Raw genomic sequence first — 20463 nt, 5'->3', positions numbered from 1 at the left:
ACTACTAAAGTCAGTCGATTTGATTCACAAGCTATCAAATTCAATCCGAAAAAAGTCCATTTTTATCTTTGTATAGATTATTTGGACCAATTTATACTTGTGACTATGGGATTATTTGAAACTATTTTTATTTTATTATTTTAAGAATTGGTATTTTATAGAACATATTCTGAGAACAAAAAAAAATAATAAAAATAAATATTTTTTTATTTTTTCTTGTTCTCCAGAATAATAATCACAAAATATCTAAAAGTTTTTTTTTTTTTATTTTTCAGAGTAATATTTTATTTTTTTATTCTCCAAAATATTTTTTTAAAAACACGATACCAAATAGATTTTTTTATTTTCTTGTTTTAAAAAATAAAAAATTATTTTCATAGCAGGTTTTTAAATAGGCCCGCTCTTTTATTTACTTTCCATTTTTTTATTTTTTTTCTTTTTTTTTCCCTCCCAACTTTTTCCTACATCTAAGGAGAGCATTAATGACGAGCTGGATGTTCAGGGGACAAAATATAAACAAAGCTCTTGGAACCATTTTAAGGGACCCATATTAGCTTGTGCCTCCAATAAGCGAGAACGTTGGGAGCCCACTCTTAGGTCCCTCAAGCCCAAGTAATTCCAGTGTAAATTAAATATTGATTGATGATACAGTCTAAGTACTTTAGACATCATTCTAGAATTTAATTTTTTATTTTAAATTAATTATTTATATTTTATAAAAAATATGAAACATATTTTTTGAACACTTTAATAATATAGAAGGCTCAAACTTTTTTAAAAAAATATGTAAGCATTAAAATTTAAAAATAATAATAAAATACATTTTAAATATTAGTTTGAGGTATTTTATGGATTTAAAATAAAAAAATATGACAATATATTTTTTTTATAAAATATCTATTATTATATATATTATAAGTATAAAATGGTCTAAAATTTAAAAAATTAATTAATATTTAATATATTTTTAAAAATGTAATATTTTTTATTCAAGTATTCATGCCTATTTGAGCTACCAAACATTAAAAAACATTACTTTATTAAGCTTGATTTTATAATTTTTTAGACTTTTTTGAGATAATTCATTGAGATTGATCAAATTATTGGCTCTAACATTGATAAATTGAATTAAATTTAAATATTGTTAAGGCTTGGTTGAAAATAACTCTTTCAGTAAGATTTTTTTTCACCAGTAAACTTTTGACCTTATGCAAAATGGTTATTTTTCCCAAATTTTTTTATTGCCCAATATTTAACTTTTGAATTTAATATAAAATATATATTTAATTGCATTATTCACAGCATTTAAATAATGTAACTTTTTAACGGCTTCATACAATCTTTCTTTCTCAATATTTCAATTTCTTTTATAGTTTCAGTGTTGCAATTTTATTCTTGTTCATTTAATATTTCCCCTTATATTTTAATTAGATCAATCTGGTTTTTGTTCATTTAATATTTCTCCTTATATTTTAACTATATTTCAATTTATAAAAAAAAGTACATCTTTTAAAAAAGATTATTATCCATTTAGTAAACTACATAAAGAAGATATCTGGTTTTGATGATTTTCCACATTGCAAATAATCTAAATATATATTTTTTCATGATGAATGATAATATTCTTTGATTTGAAGGATTATATCATATCTCCTGAATATATTTATGTGTTTTTTTACTAAAATCTTGATTATGATAACCATATAAATAGCCCATCTAACAGGTTAGTGAGCGTAATTAACCGATATGATTTTTGTAGATCAAAAATATGTTTCGTGGCTTGGTTTGCTTTGTAATATTGACAATTATATTCATGCTCACACATTTTTTTTTTTGGGGGAATAATACAAAGAAAACAAAACCCTTAAAAAAAGGGGCAAACAAACTGAGGGACGGACACTCCATGTTCTGTTTGTTCAAATCCATCACGTTTTTACAAAGTAAAGGATGACCAGTGAAAATTAAGCCAAAAAAAAAAAAGTGGAAGTGAATTTTCTTCTGTAAGTGAAAAGATCACAATATCACTTATATTTAAAAAAAAATTACATATAAATCTCATATAAAAAAATTAAATATCGATAGATCTCATCTTCCTATAAATATTGAAATTGAAAGGATAATAAAACTTTTAATTTTTTAAGTTTGTCTCTATTATCAATTTAGATCCTCAAATTTAATTTTTATTAATTTAGTCCTTTAAATTTGTTTCAATTATCAGTTTGATCCATTAATTTTTTCTTGATTATTGATTTGATCTTTATTATTTCAATAAAAATTAACATTGATAAAATCTGCTGAAACATATAATAGAATATTAATGACAACTACAAGTTATATAAATTAACAAAAAGAAGTGCGGTTATTTGGTTAGGGGAAAAAAAGCAAACTCAAAAATTTTAAAAGTAAAAGAACAAAACACAACATAAATAATTTGATTGACAAAAAATAAACTAATTTGAGAACTAATTTTTATTTAACCACATATGCATGCTAACTAATCAAAGCACATCCAACTAAGGGTTTTTTTTTCTGCCAAAAAAGAAACCAATTTTATTAAAAAAAAAAACAGTTACACTTGCTAATAGCCGATGCCTAAAAGAAATCTAAAATACAAACTAGCACATAGTTTACCAAAGAAAAGGAAAAAAAATAGGACAGTCAAAACAATTCAACCAATATCAATACGAATAAAACAATTATTAAAAGGTCAATCAGAGAGATCAAAAGCCCTTCCTCTATCAAGAAACAACAAATAAGCCAAGAAAAATGGAAGTAACAGCACCACACCAAGAGGATCTATCATCTTTTTAGCCTCAATTGCAAAGAAATCCGTAGCCTTTTTGCAATCTCTTTGAATAAGAGATAGACAACAATTCTTTATTAAGGACTCATATATCCTGGATAATACCCAAATATGTCCATTTACAACTCTGAAAATTCCTACATTCTACAGCTCTAAACAAAATTTTACAATCACCTTCCACACACACACAAACATTCCCAAAATTAACAATTAAGTCCAAAGCCCATCTAAAACCCAGAGCTTCAACCATTAAAGCAAAAGTACCAACAACTTTCTCACAAGTGCCTTTTAAAAAATTCCCCATATCATCAAGACAAATCACACTAATACCTCCAATTCCATTCTTACTATTAAACGTCTACGTTAATCTTCACTTCTCCTTTATAAGGCAGTTTCCAAGTCATTTGTTGCTTTACACTTCTATGAACACGTTCTCTACTGCAATCAACTCCTAAGCTAGCATACTCATTCAAGGAATAATCCACCAACATGTTAATTTCAATAGGATCAACTCCTTTTCCTCCAAAAATAGCCCTACAACGAACGTTTAAATCTTCATAAGAAGGGTTGCTCATATTTAATGTCTGATCATACTTCAAATAAGATTGCTTCCAATAGAAGAATATATGTGAGCAATTCCCAAAAAAAAATGCATAGGCATTCAAAGTTATCAAAATACTTTGTATATTAGATTAATTTGAAAGTAAATTTGTGTTTTAAAACTCAAATGGATAGCATGATAATTTAAGAAAATATAAGAAACTAAATCAATTAAAATTAAACTTGAAAGATCAAATCAATAAATAAGGTAAATTTGAGGGATTAAAAGTTTTATTTTTCCAAAATTGAATATGTAAATTTTGAAAATTAACATATAGATGAACTGAAAAATTAATTTGTTTTATTGAGACCTAATTATAATTTTCCCATAAAAATAAGTAAGATCTCTACAAGTCTAATCAATAGAGATTTTTTTTTTTGAAATAATGACAGTTAGGTACCATAATATTAAATTAATAATAGTCTCCAACAAGTTTTTAAAAAAAAATAAATTAAAAATATTAATCTAGATGATTACAAATTCTAAAGTTTCAATTTAAATACAAGAATTTATATTTGTAGTTGTTTGAGTTGATATTTATTACTTAATTTTTAAAATATTTTGTTGATAACCTAATATTATTAATTTAACATTTTGGGACCTAAATATCAATCTTCCATTTTTCTTTTTCTTTTTTTTTGTGAAAAAAATATTTTCTTTTAAACCAATGCTCACATTGAGGAGAGGCTGCCAACCTCCCTTTATAGTTCCTCATTGTCATGAAAAACAATAAAACTAATTTTTATTATGAATTTTATTTAAGAGACAATTTTTCTCATAAAACATCATTTTTCACTCTATTTTCTTTTTCATTGCATTTTATTTTAGAATCCATGCAAATTATCAGTTTTTTGTTGGACAAAAACTACCAGTTTGATTGTATAATTTTTAGTCATAAGCTTTTTTTTTTTTTTGCCACCTTCTAGTCATAAGTTGAAAAAAAAAATTGAAAGATAATTGATTTGAACATGCTTGTCAACTAGATCTCATAACCAACTGAAATAGCAAAAACAACTGGACTAGGGCATAAATGCTACGGGTAAAATTCATTTTTTGGTGCTTAAATTTTGACTACATACAAGTCAGTTCTTATAATTTATTTAATTAAAAATTATAAAAACTAAATTATATTCTCTCCGTTCAAAAATGTAAGAGATTTTTAATCAAATTTTACCCCCAATAAAATAATTATTTACTTTCCAACTAATTTTATCTTTCTATATTTACCCCTATTAAACATCTAACAGTAAATATAAAGTCATTATCAATAGAGATACTTTTAAAAAGAAAATAATGATTATATTTTAAAAGATTAAAAAAACTTTATATTTTTGAACACCCAACTACTTAAGAAATATCTTATATTTTTAAACAGAAAAAGTATTAAAAAATTTGTTAAAAAAGACATCATTAGATATTTATTTGCTTAAAATGACTTGAAAAAATTTCTCAGATGAGGTCTTTCAGTGTCATCAATTGGAAGATGAAAATGACAAGATTTCGCCCACCAAATACTCTCCCTCGACCTTTTCTCCCACTCCTCTGCAATTTTTGACAGTGACATTGACATTGTTCTGGGTAACAACTATTGATTCTTATGGTGGTGACAAGTGGTTGTGAGTCTCACAGTGATGGCGGTAGCAATGATAGCGGCAAGTGTCAAGGTCTTGGTTTGAAGACAATGCAAGAGAAAGTGAGTAAAGAAGGACAATCTTCTTTCTTGATTTGAACCTAGGGCTCATATATTGTCTCTCTCGTGCTTTTCAAGTTCATCTCTCATCCCTCCTCCTTCCCCAATAACATTTAGGATTTTTACTATTGAGTGTTGATCCCGGAATGATTCTTGTCTTTTATTCCCAAGATCATGTCTTTTTAAAAATCTTCTTATCATTAAAGATGAATCCAATTAGTGAATCTCACAACAATCTTCTTCATCGTTTCTATGAAAGTCTTATCGTTGAGTTGGAATTTTGCTTAACTTCCCTTTACATTTCCATTAATTATTTCACTGGTCTTTCAAACACTATCAGAAAAATATCCTTTGATATTTTCATAAAAAATAAAAAAAATGTTCAGAATATATATTTGTAACATTGTGAAACCATAACAATAGTATAATATTCAAATCCAAAGTTCAAAACTATGTTTGAATATATATTTTAGATATTTTAAAAATGCAATTTAGTTTCTATTTATTTGAATAACTATTTTAAATATTTTCAAAATTTACACTTAATGTCATATTTTAGGACCATATGCCGATATCTTCAACTACATGTAACTCTTCTTTCATAATATGCGACCACCCTTAAAAAATTTTATTTTTATTTCATTTATTCAAATATGTGTTTGTGATATTTAAATATACAGAAAAAAATTATATTTTATTGAAGATCAATCACATGTAGTGAAAAAAACATCATATATGCATCAAAGGTATTCATTAAGAATTTTAATAAAAAATATTTAAACATGTAAAAGTAATATTTAAATATATAAAAAATTATATTTTATTAAAAATTAATTTCATATTGTAAAAGAAATATGGGATATGCATCCAAATGAATCAAAAAGAGATTTTAAGAACGAATATTCAAAACATATATTCATATAGTGTGTGTGTATAATATAGATTTTTTAATTTGAATGAAACAAACAATTTAAAAATTTAGGAAAATGACAGTAACATTCCTTTAAATTATATAAATAATACTTTGATCATTTAAAATGTCATAATACTAATAAAATTTTAAAAATTTATTTATCAATAACTTTTTAAAGAAAAGATCATTTTATTCTTGTTGATAAATTATAATTTCATAATTAATTTTTGTAATTCTTTAAAGAAAAGTTATAATTTTTTAAATAAAAATTATGAATGAATTTTATTATTTTAAAAATTTATTTTTAATAATAAAAATTATATTTGATAAATTATAATTTTTTGTTTAACTTGATTTACAAAATAAAAATTATTATTTCTTAAATAAAAATTATAGTTAGACTTTATTTTTAAATAATAAAATTACATTTAATAAATTATAATTTCTTATTTAACTCTTATAATTTATAAAATAAAAATTATAATTCTTTAAATAAAAATTATAATTAAATTTTATTAATTTTAATAAAAATAAAATAATCTCTCCCTTAAATAAAGTTATTGAAAAAAAAAAATCTTAAAACCTCCATTTATATTATGATATTTTAAAAAATAAAAATATCATTTACGTAATTTCAAAAAAATTTTATTATTATTTTTTGATTTTTTTTAATTTTTCCAAAAAATGATGATTCGAATTGGAAGGCGCAACTGAAACCGTTCGCCGCACAAAAGCATATCTGAGACGGTTCTGGAAGAGACGTTAGCAGCGGCTCGCCAATTTGAAACACGTAGGACCCACTTGGATTGCTCCACGAGGGCTCACTCAAGCTCCCTCACAAGTCACACACATTTTCGAAATCACAAAATGGTAAAATATATTTTTTAAGCATTAAAAATTATCAAACTACCAACGACATCTCACCGACATGTTTTTTAAAATGAAAACAATAAAGGTATGGCAATTCACATTGCATTACATTCATAATAATTCACATCCATAAATTATTAATCTAAAAATTAAATTAAAAAATCATGATAAAGGACCGTTAAAATAAAATTAAAATTAAAACCAACTCAAAAGTCTTAAATTAAAAAAGGAAAAATACCACACGAGGTCTCAGTCAAATTACAATTCAGGATAAGACAACGGAGGATATCACGACGACGAAAACGGCGAAGACAGTAGAAGCCTCCATGTGAGCACCGGCATTCTTTCCGAACTGCCACGGTCCGCTTCCGACGACGGAGATTCAGCTGGAGATTCAGCCGGAGTATCTCCCACAGGAGCCGGTGGTGAAGCAGCAGCCGGAGCAGGCGACTTGGCTTTCGGTGCTAATGCCGGGGCTGGAGTTGGAGAGGTCACTGGTTCCGGCGCAGGTGCCGGCGACGGCGACTTACCAAATAACTCGGTCGGAAGAAGCACGCTATCGACAGTGAAAATAGCAAGAGGAGTGGAGTCCAGTACCGTACTGGCGACTCTGGAGGGGCCAACCCCGGTATGTAGAGTAACCGCATCGCCTGCGGCGGTCGCCGAGAACTCATACTTCCCGGCTCCGTTTGTCGCCAATGTGCTAATTGGATCTTTGCTGGTCTTCAAAGCCCCCACGGGAAGGTACTTCGACGCGGCGTGATACAATAAGAGCGAGACCACCTCAGCACTGGTGAGCTTGTTCAGATCGGGAACCCCACGCGCCTTGAAAGCCTCATCGGACGGCGCAAATATAGTCAAACCCTTTTCAACGGCGGATTCGTAAGTCTTAATCACGCCGCTAGAAACAAGCAACGACGCGAACGTCTTGCCTCCTGCCTTCTCAATTAACGCCGTTATGTTAACATCAGCAGACGGAGGTGGAGCCGTCAATATCCCCGGCGCAATAATCGGCGCGCTGATCTCAAGCACGGATATATTGTACGGTATTTGCTTAACTGACTTGGTGTAAGACGAGTCGAGCTTGGATCCGGGAGCCGCCGAGCCGAAGCCGACTTTTCCGCCTTTAAGGTCAGTGATATTGACAAAGCCTAAATTTCCAGGGGCATTTCCGGTGGTCTGGTAGAGCGTGGTGGTGAGAGTAGTGCCATTAGAGATCTTGTGAAGCTTCTGACCATCGTAGTAGTCCAAGAGGACATGGAGGCTAAGGGCTTTCTTCATAACGGAAAGGGGATGGCCGGACGCGAGTGAAGAGAACGCGCCGTTATTCAGTACCAGAACAGTGATTGTTTGGCGGCTGTTTATCTCGTCGGCGAGCTTCGTTTGGGAGAGGAAGCTGTTGAATTGGCTGTATTCTGGGAAGCCGGCGAGAATGTCGGTGATATTGTGACCGGAGACAACGGCGGCTACAGTGAGAGTGATGAGAGAGAGAAAAAGGAACGAAGCCATGGATGAAAAACGGAAAAGCAAGAAGAAGATGCTGGAAAGCTGCGAGTAGTGGAGTGTGAAGAGTGCGAAGTGGTGGATTTGATAGTTAAAGATGAATGTGGGTTAAGTTAACTTTTAACTATGGTTAGTTATGATTTAAGTGTAGGCGGCCACGTGGGACACACTAAGAGACAAGAATGATTTGGTCACAGCTGGAAGTGAAAGGGGTGCATATAATTTGCTTCTTTGGCCCTTCGCGTAGTGGATGACATGAATAGACTTTAATTTTTATTTTTTTAAAAAAATAAAATTAATAAAAAATTTTGAAAAGGTGAACTATGGTTGGAAATAGGGCGATTAAAAGATAAGTTTCAAAGATTAAATTAATGTAAGTCATGGAAATGTTTTTAAAAAATTAAATTAAATATTTCTGTTTATACAATTTGTCTGTGTTGAACAACAATATAATTATAATAAAAATTTTAATTATAAATATTTTATCTACAATTAAAATCACTAAATTTGCAAATATATAATTTAATATTTTTAAATTATTTTTTATAAGATTTTGTTTAAAACTTAATTGTTATTAATTTAATGTTTGGAGATTTAATTATTATTTTTTCTTACAAATGAGGTGGTTTTCGTAAATGGAATTGTATTGGAAATGTTTGATTTGAAATGCCATTGGAGGTTTCTAAAGCTGACACGACGTTAATGAAGCAAAATCAATGTCCTTTCAGATTCATATAAATATTAATTGCTATTAATTTTCAAATCTCACTAAAATAACTTCCCACTATTCATAAATGATGACACCTTCAGCTCTTTATTTTAGAGTAAAAGTATTATTTGATATTTAATATAATATTTATAAAAGATTATTTTTATTATTTTTTAATTTTATCTTTATTTTAAATTTAATTTTATAAAAGCATTATTTGATATTTAATATAATATTTATAAAAGATTATTTATTATTATTTTTAATTTTATCTTTATTTTAAATTTAATTTTATAACTTATTGTGTATTATATGTTTTTATTTTTAATAAGAGTATTAGAATTTTTTTATTTTAAGACATATTTAATAAATTAATAATTATTATTATTTGATTATTTTAAAATAGTTAAAAGTATTTTGTAACTGAAAAGGTAAAAAGTATAGGATACTGATAAATAGTAATCCTTTATAGCTCTAGAAATCAAATAATCTAAATATTTTATCACCTAGATATTGATTTGTCTATATTTTTAATTGTATTCTCATTAAATTAAATGCTTTATATAGCTGCTTTAATAATAATTGAAATTTCAATTGAGCAATTTTTTTAAAAAAATTAATAAATAAAATAAGGGTGTAATTAAAAAATTATAAAAAATATTTAATGTCTTATATTTAAAATTAAGCAATTTTTCTAGAAAATATCCTATATTTATATATGATGGAATAAATTAGAGGGAAAATATTATCTTCAGGCCCTTGCAGTGTTTTAATATCAAAGAAGGACTCTAAAAATATGAAATATCAATGCAACCCGAGAACCTATCTAAAAATAAAATTTTGGGAGAAAAGATTTAATTATCCTTGTAGTGTTTTACAAGTTTTACTCTAGTATAAACAACAAAACATTTGCTGTCGACAAGTATTTTTTTTTCTTTTGCCAATGCTATTGAGAAGTTACTATTCATAATTAATAAATAGACATTTGTTCATGAGCAATTTGCAAAATTTGATAGGTTTGGTTTAACATTACAAGTCTTGCTTCTCTAGTATAAATAACAAAACATTTGGTTATTAACAAGTTATCACATGTAATTAACAAGTAGGCATTCGTTCATGAATAAATTACAAAAATTAATTGGTTTAATTTAATTTTACAAGTCTTATTCCCATATAAACAATAAAGTATTCGACCATTGACAAGTTATTATAAGGATTATAAACAATAAACCAGGCTTATAAGTTTCTATAACTTATATATGAATAAACATTCACTTGTTAATCAGGTATGCAAATTTTTAATAGCTGAAAATATTGTTATTTATACTGAAACAAGACTTATAAAAACGTTATAGGAATAATTATGTCCTCCCACCCCAAAAGAAAAACCTTAAGGAGTCATTCTTTGATATTAAAATAGTATAGGTATCTTTGATGGTATTCCCCTGAATTAGAATGAAATCGTAGTAGGCACTCTATAGTCTATACCGAGTTTGAACTTGGGAATTTTTCATTTTCTTAAGGCATTTATGTTCCTTACTTGAATTAGTAAACCATGTTTATACGCGAAATCTTCGTCATAAATTCAATTTTAATGCCTTGATTTTTTTCTTTTTATTTAATTTTTGTCTTCTCATGATCTTTTTGGAAAGGTTGGATCACATGATAGGCCATAGACAGTTCCAACTTTATACAATTCGATGAATGAATATGTCATTAGTATGGTAGAGAGAGGAGTCGGGAAAAAAATAAAGATGATAAAGATAAGAATTAAGTGGTAGACTTTTAGGCATGCAACTAACATGAGAAGAAACAGGGGGGGTGGAATTTCACCTAAAGATTTGTATTAGTAATTAGACAATGACAATGTTAAATAATCTTAAAAATTATATCTTGTGTTCTTTTAAATTATCAGAAGTATCTTTTTTTTGTTTGAAACTATTATTCATGTTTCTTAAAATATTGTAGAGATATGAAAGTTGTAATTTTGACAATATTTAATAGTAACTTAACGGAGTATCAACTGTAATTTAATTCATTTAAAATTAAATTTTTAAAATTCCCTAGAACTATTACTTAATTGAGTATAATTTTTCACAAAAATATCATTTTTTAAATTTTAATTTAAATATTCTAGATATCTAAATTATAATTATTTTTAAGATTAAAGTTATTTTTTTATAGGATTGGATATCATACTTAACAAAAATCCATCTTCACATTTTTTTTAATTGTGTATGACTTTTTTTTTTTTTGCTAGAAACAATCGTGTTCCAGTAAATTTGAGCACATCTCTTAAAAAATCTTTTGTGTGCTAATTTGTGAGGGATTAATCCCTCCCTCTAAATTCAACCTCCTTAATTCTATCTTCATGATTTAAGAAGGTTTGATAAAGCAGTAATAAACCTCATTAAACTATGGGCTAGGTGATGCTATCACGTGTAATTGTAACCTAAGCAAAGGCAATAAATTGTTAATTAACCTCATTAAACTTGATGATGATCATGATCATTGATTTTTTGCCAAATTCTTTGATACACAATTATACACATCTTGGGTCGGATACGTAATTTCACAAAATAATTAATGAAAGGATAGTGCTTAGCATGATCCAAGAAAGAATTGGAAGTGGGTGGCACATAAACCATAATCATGAAGCATCCTTATTTTTCATTCATGTCCCACAACAAACAGCCTATGAATCCATTAATTTTATTGGTCTTTGCGTAGTTTAATACATTTCTTAGTTTTCCCAACAAGACTATGCTACTTTTGTCTCCCCAAAAGCTTTTCCTTTGCTTGTGCATGGAGATATTCAAATTATTTGTCTAACCTCAAAAAAAGGGAAAAAAGTTTTTTGTATGTTACATACGCTTCATCTAGCTTCGTCACATTGTCAAACCAAAATTCTGTGTTTTTCTTCCTATTCAAGTTGAGCCATGTGTAGTACGACGACGATGACGACGATTTATCAGACAAATATATAGTAATAGGATAATATATGTTTTTGATAAATTTCAAGAAAAGATTTATATATATGTTTTGATATGGTTATCTGATTGAGTCATACTTGAACATTGTTGGGGTTAATTGAAAGTAGCTCTCTCAAAAACTTTTTTCACATTTACACAAACTCAAACATGAATATCATAATTAAATGGTCATGGGCTTTTTCATTAGAATCAATGCCTATTGGTAAGAACTTAAATATATTCATCCTTGGACATACTTTTCAAATTTTAAACATGCACGTTTTCAATTTGAAGACAACTTTTAATTCCTTATCTGATCAAAAAAAGCTTGTATTTAAATTCATAGGAATGTTCATTCAGTTTTTAAAAACATTTCAAACTTCAGAAGACCACTTTTAATTTCCTATTTAATATGATATAATCTCTCCAACATTATACAAACTATTCCATCATCATCATTTGACGCTAAAGTGATTTTTCTGTCCATTCATATGTATTTTAAATAATTAATATTATTTTACCCAAAACTATGTCATCGACATTGTGACTAAACATGATAATTTTTATTGACTAATAATTAAAATATAAAATATTATAAAACATAAAAAATTTCTCTTCTTACATGGTTTAAAGTACTGTTGGGTGAGAGTTTGATATAATTAGTTGTGACTTTTGTTTTTGCCCAAAAAGTCAATTTTATTAATTTTCAAAAAGTAAGTACACACTAATGTATAGAGAGCCAAAACCAAAGCAAAACCTTATCAATACAATCTATCCAAGTAAACAGACAAATATATCAACCCTATATTACAACCTATTTCAAGAAAAACAAAACTAACAATTCATATTAAAATTGAGAATATGAGCTGAACTTGCAGGTTATTAGCTCACTAGTCTATCAAAATAGGTGGGTTGAGCTAAGAAAATTAGCCATTACGAGCTTGCCTATGAGCCAAGCATATGCTTTTTTAATTATCAATTAAATTTTATTTTAAGTTAGATTCTTTTAATTTTATTCATTTGTTTAATCCATTTATGATGTATCAAATTCATTATTTAAACATCATAGTGTTTTTTCAAACCTTGTATGATATATCAAATTTCTTATTCAAACCATTTTTTTAACAAAAATGTAATTGTTTGGTCTTAAAGTGAAGCTATCAGCCCAAAATTAAGATAGAGCTACAAGCCCAAGATGTAAGTAGAGATGTTGCCTATTCTGTTTTTAGGAGAAGGGTTGTGCCAAGCACGAACTCAACATAATCCTCAAGACTTAGGGCAATTGGACATCGGAGATCGTTGAGTGGATATGGGATTATCATTTGATGTGCCACGAATCTCGCAGGGTTATGCTAAATCTCGCAAGGTTATGCTAAGTTGTTGCTAATATTTCATGAAAGGGCTTTGGAAATTACGGATACAATGGTCTCGGTCAAATGCTTATAAAAGGACTTGAGGATCGTGAGGATTATAGGGATCATTGGAAGCAACAATATCGTATTGTTATTTATTAGAACCCATTTGTACTTCTTAAGAACACTTGTATTTACAGTGTTGGAAATTATGCCATAAGACCAATCATTATACTATACATATTGTTATTTAATAAATTTTTTATTTTGTTATCATATCAATTGTATGTTCATTATAATAATTGTATTCTTGGACAAATTACAATGATTGTTCTAAATGTTCTTGATCGATCATCTATGAGGGATCATAGATGAAACAATATTAGTATGACTTTGATTAATTATAGATATAAATCAAAGTCGTAGGCATTTGAAAGAGTACAAGGTGCTAAACCGACTCGTTATGAGAAAGCTATATAGTACAAGTCATAAGTTTATTTCAAAAGTTACCTACATGATGATCACTGAATATTGACCTAGTCAAAAGTTACTTTTGACCAGTGATTATAAAGACTATTATTGAATTTAGTAATATTCATGTAGAGGAATATGGGTGGTCAAGATGGAATTTGTTCCTCATGTTAATTGAGAGATATTACTAGGCCCCTCAATGAGTAAAATTGAAAAAAATATATGGCCATATTATAGTGAAAAGGATTTTTCCATTATTGTATCAATCGACTCAGAGATAGAAAAAGTAATGGCTAGGTAAAGAAGATGACAATTCTATGTCTCACACTTGACCGAAATATCGTGTGACAAAAGAAATGTGATACAGTTATATGATAGGTTGTATTAGATCATCAATCCCCATATGAATTGAGTAGTTGTAATGTCTTGCTAAAAATCACTTATGATTTATGGTCTAATAGCATAATTAGCCTATTACCAATTTCATATAAGCCTATAGGGTTACACACAAGAACTATTCAACTCGAGTTATGATATTCAAGTTCATTAAATTTAAAATATATTTAGATTCAATAAATGTAATATAAGGTAAACAAATATATATATATATATATATATATATTTGAATATTTATTTAATAAATATTTATATATATTTGTATGAAATATAAAATTTAAAATATAATATAATATATCTATTTTTGACACACACACACACACACATACATATATGTGTATTTTCTTGTATACACACATACTTATATAATATAATATGTATATCTGATATATATATATATATTATGTTATATTAATTTTAAATTTAATTTTATATGATAGATTAAATTTAATAACTAACATAATATGAGAGAATATCATATCAATTCTATAGTTTGAATTTATAAGATAAATTTAAATTAGATATGATATTATAGATTTTATTTATGAGATAAATTTAATCTAATATTTTTGTTGGCTCATTAAAGGTAAGAAAAACCCTCATCTATAAATAAGATAAAAAAGGAACGTGCTTTAGGTTTTTTTAGAGAGTTAGAAAAGTTTTAATGATAAAAAAAATACTTTGAGAGCCATTAAACACTTTAAAAAAAACCAATGTTTAAAGACGAACAGACATTAAGAGCGTTAGCATGTTGTTTGAGTTAAAGAACTATTTATATGGATACAGGTAGAGGGAGTAGATTTATGTTGTCATCTCCTGAAATCCAAACTTTTGAAAAGAACACACATGAGAATTGAAATTCAAAAGATAACTTTTCTATTCACTTTGATTAAAACAAGTTTGTTCAATCCATATTGAGATAGAGATTTAAAATTTTAATTTTTTACTGCACCTCCCTATCCAACCTACAGTTTAGGCTTAGGATTATTTTCAATCTTTCAAGTTTTGATTATTGCAACTTTGTACGTCACACCCATTAATAAAAAACACCTTATTCTCCAATCCCTTTACATTTTTATATTTGAGTAAACTATGATAGAGGAGCTCGAGAACTCTATAGTCGTCTTTGAGACTTAACATCTCTAACACACCTAGTATTTATTATTTTTGTGAAGAATAATAATCTTATGATTTTGTATTTGCAATATTATATTATATTTTTTAAAGGTTAGATTTATTTTGCTTTTAAGGAAGGAGAAGATAAGAGTGAAAAGGAGAAGAAATTTTAAAAAGTACTAAAATTTGATGGGTTATACTACCAACCCATTAATAAATAGGCTAGGTTAGTGAAAACTATTTCATTTTTAAGTGAGCTCGCATGGCTTGTGCTCACCAGATTTTGGCCTACTATAGGCTAGCCCACAGAAGCAAGCTATCTTGTATTCTTGGCTCTAGCTTGTATCCCTTCTCCTTTTCACATTGTCTTGGAACCCCTTATGGTCTCTCCTTATAACCAATGCAACAGGGATGTTGGCTAAATAGCACCCACCATCTCAAGTTCATCTTCTTAGTAGCACCTACTACTAAACAATTAGCAGCACAATTCCCTTATATACACACCAAAGATAAAGAATAATTCAAGAGATTATTGATCAACTCCATCAAGTCTTTAACAATAGAAATGTTCATCCTTTCACATCCTTTATTGTTCATGCTAAAAAAGCCTTCCTTATAATTCCTCATTTTCATTTCCACCACAATCTTTGATAGTTTCATCTCCTTATATCTAATAAATGGTTTTTTTTAGTAGCCAATTCTTCTGACATAAAAACAAAGCCAACCGACACCTTCTCTCATTTTTAGCAAATAGAATAACTCCTTTTGAGTTCTATATCCGTCACTCCCTTTTCAGGGTCAAATGAAACAACGAGAAGTTTTAGTCCATTAAGTAAGAATCTTTTATATGAATTGTATGATATTATTATATTTTATCTTAGGATCAAATGAAATATTACAATTAACTTTCGCAACTCATTTCATAGGAGGTTCCCACCATCCATTAACAATCGAGTCATCACTTACCCTTACTATTTCATTTCCTTGTTCAATTGTCCTCCATTACTCCAACATGTTGCTTGCACCATCCATAACACTTGTTTACAACAGAATTTCAAGAAGTAACTATCCATTAGCATCTTTAATTTCAAAACTAACATTTCACAGTTGGTTCAAGGCATTTGAAAGAATACAACAATTCAAACCCCTTCCTTCTTGCCTAATGTCAATAAATCCCAGTGGATCCCTTTCCCATCCATAGTTTCACATACCATAATCACAAAGCATTGAACTCATTGCAAACCTTCTTGGAAAACTTGAAACAAGGTATTGGTGAGTCAAAATCGCCTTTGTCAGTGCCTTCAACAATACCCCTTTTCCCTTTGATATAGCAAGCCATGCTTCCAACATTTCACTTCTATAACATCCTATATAATTAAGACTTGTTTTATAAGATTTGTGCTATTCACATAATTAAAGCTTATCAGGATAAGACCTAATGGGCTAAGAGCCTAAACATGCCAACTCGTTTATTGTTTGATATTTTTTATCTTGCTATAAATATTTAGTTCTTATTGTCTTATTTTTTCCTAGAATTAAACTTTAGAGAATGATTTGATTGTTTAATATTGGACAATGTTTTATGTATCTAAACTTTAAAAAATTGTTTGATATGGACTTTAGATAATGGTTTGATTTATATTATATGTGTTAATATTTTTAAATTATATTTTTTTTACTAGAGACATTTTTTATATTATATAATTTATGATTTTATGATTTGAACCAAAAATTTTATGAGAATTTTAACTATCAAGGTCATCCACATTGTCCTCATAGTTCAACTCATGGTCTCTTGATTGTTGTTTCAAGCCAGCCATCAATTGCCTCCAACCATCCTTTGACTACCTTCGGCTATGAGAAGTTATAGGCACTATTGCCGGCAATGTTCATCTAATGTTGACTGGTAGTTGATCAAAGTTTATTAATAATTTAGATTTCATGTTGTTGAAATTTTTTCAACAATAATTTCACAAAACCTTAACTTTTCTTTAACCTAAATATTTAATTTTGTAGATTCCTAAGGTAAATCTTCTTTTTCTTGGAGCATTCCAACTTGCCATTATTGAATGCAAATACAAAAAAGTGCTCTTAATTAATGGGTGGTTGTTGGTCAAAAAAAAGAAAAAAGAAAATACATAATGGGTTTTATTACCCACTAGGGCCCAATAAATATTGTGAATGATGGCTTGAAGTAGAAGCATGTGAGGTTTCCATTTGCCGCAACAAACACTCTTTCTCATCAAAAATGGGGACTAAAAACAACCACACTTTCTTTTGCCCTTTGGTTTTTACTTATGGATGAAGGTCATGCTCTTTTAAATTAATCTAAGCTGGCTCTTAATGAAAATCAATTAACAAGTTAAGTGAACAAATTATTATCTTAAATTGAAAGTCTATTTTTCTCTAATGAGGCTGTTTAATTCTATACTATACATAACATATAATTATTATATTGTATCATATCTGCTCAATTTGTTATTGCAGTCAGGCTCTTATGATCTTTTGGCAATTATATATATATATATATATATATGGGGATTTATTACTTTTAATAATTAAATATGATCTATTAGTTTGATGGTGAATGAAAAAAATTAGCTCCAGAATTAGATGTAAAAGCTTATAAGACTTTTAAGTCATCTTTTATGCAATATTCTCTTTTAACTTTAAAAATAATATAATATAATCCCTAATATTAACAAAAATGTAACTTTGAGTGTTTAGTTGACATATAAAATTATAGAAATTCATATCAAAACTCACAAAAAATGATCAAGTAATTTTCTTGATTATTTTTTCATTTTTTGATCATTGTACGTAATTTTTGAGTTATTTACTGTAATTTTTGGATTTTTTTGTGTTTTTGATGATCTCTTCTTTTTTGTCATTTTTTATCAATTATTTATCAAAATTAACTTTTGTTAATGACAGAAGTAAGGAGTCAAATTGCACAGTTTTTGTTAAAGAAAAATATTATACAAAAAAATAAGTTTAGGGTTTTAAACGCTTTTAAACCTATAATTTAAAGGTTTACTCATTTACCTTATTTTAAACCATATTTAATTTGTTTGATGTTTCCTATTTATTGTTTTTCAAATTCTATTTCATATCAAGTCGGGTTAATCATGCCATTTCTTAACGCAAGTCACTTCCCTTTTCCCTAAACAATGTATGACCATCTTGGACCACACATGAAGAAATGATTCTTTTTCATGGCCATCATGTGCGTGGTTTTTTTTTTTTGGATAACAAAACAATTTTTTATGATAAAAAAATTTAGATGAGTTGAGTTCAAGAAAATCATCAAAGCAAGACATGCCTCTGAGCTCAATGAATGGCTCTAATAATACTTATATATCATCTATCAATAAAATTCTTATATCAACAGTGGAGTTTAAATTCACAATCTTATATGTTATGATCAATTTTTCATTAATTGAACTATTTTTTTTGGGCCAAAAAAAAACTGAAGTAAATTTTATCAGTGAGTGCGAAAATCATTTGCAGTAATTCCATATCATGACCTTTCCTTTTCACTTGAATTTTGAATGCATTTATTCTAGACGTGTTTTTTAAGATTAAAAAAAAATAAAAGATGATGCCTAGCCCAAAGGGGGAAAAAAGAAGACAATTCACATTTGACATGATCAGCCATGATTTGTTTAGCAATTCTGTTGAGCAAGAATCATATTGTTTCAAACAAAAATGTGATTCTTTACATGAAAACTAGATTTTAACCTGTTCCGATCCACGAAAATATTTTTTTTATTTTTTTAAATATTGTGTGAAAATTTATTTGAGATATTTTTTGACTATTTGTAAGGATCTTATATCATTTGAAAGGTAAGCATAAAAAAAAAAGAAAATTTTAAAATAATTTTTTTTGTGTACTTGTGATATGTTACTTTATATAGATTTAAATTTAAATAAAAATCTATTTTACTATTTATTCAACTATAGATGGAGGGTGACAATTTAAAAGCTAAAATAAAAATAATTTATTTTTGTTGACTCAAAGTAACATATTTTGTGATTTACATAAATTAAAATTTAAAAATCATAATTTAGTCTACAATAAAAAATCATATTAAAGTTTTGACTATACATGTTAATTATGATATTATTAAAAATAAAATTAAAAAATATTATTATATTATTTATACATATAAAAAATACAATCTACTCATGATAGATCTTTTACCTATCATTTTTATACTAAGTGGTACATAATCTCTCGGTGTACAATTTGTTTTAGAAAATAAGCTAATATTTATCCCATATATTTTTTTTTATTTTATGATTTACTATCATGTATATTTTAAAAAATAAAAATAAAAATTATTTTTTTTATATAATTTGTTATTTCATGTGAGTTAAGATTTGAAAATAATAAAAATTATCCATCAAATACACATAATTTTTATAATTTATATGAATTAAGTTTTTTATTTCATTGGCAATAAGATATTTATTTTATGATTTATTATTTAAATTTATATTTTATAATATGATTAATTATCTTATCCATACACAAAATACAAGCAACACATAATAAGTAGAGCTCCTACATTACTAAAAGTATTAGCCTCATATTATTTTTTTATTATGAATTTGATATTACAAATATTTTTTAATATGGTTCCCATACTTTTTTTTATGGGTCCCACATGAGTTTTTTTTTGGAAAAAAACCCACATTAGAATTTAGTTTACAAGAATTATTTTTTTAAAAAAATATATAGACACTGTTCTCTTAACTGTAGATGAATACTCTCATAAACACTTTTTCATATACCTAAAATATCTGGACCTCTCTAATTGAAACCAATAATTGATGCTAGCAAAGCTTACTTATTTAGCATGAATAAATATCTAGCGCAGTGAAGGCCCTGATAAATAAAGTTTTAGTTGTTCAGGAATTTCATTGTTTATTTTTTCTTCCCCTCTTGGGACCTTTAGCCCTTCACTACCATTGGATTTTTTTTTTTCTTGTTAACAATATAATTCTATTCGTGTTTAAATGTAAGAAAAAAAATCACTCAACAAGTCACAAAGTTTAAAAAAT

At 27.4% G+C, this 20463-nt stretch overlaps 1 pseudogene; it reads right to left on the bottom strand.

The window, feature by feature from the left end:
* Nucleotides 1-6963: 6963 nt before the first annotated feature.
* LOC129291404 (fasciclin-like arabinogalactan protein 10) lies at nucleotides 6964-8448 on the bottom strand (annotated as a pseudogene).
* Between the last annotated feature and the right edge of the window lie 12015 nt (nucleotides 8449-20463).

Source organism: Prosopis cineraria, unplaced genomic scaffold (assembly GCF_029017545.1).
Source record: "Prosopis cineraria cultivar Desert tree isolate PC_DT_omini unplaced genomic scaffold, ASM2901754v1 PC13, whole genome shotgun sequence".
Classification (NCBI taxonomy): domain Eukaryota; kingdom Viridiplantae; phylum Streptophyta; class Magnoliopsida; order Fabales; family Fabaceae; genus Prosopis; species Prosopis cineraria.
Note: the sequence above shows the minus strand (reverse complement) of the source record. Positions and strands in the feature narration are given on the sequence as shown.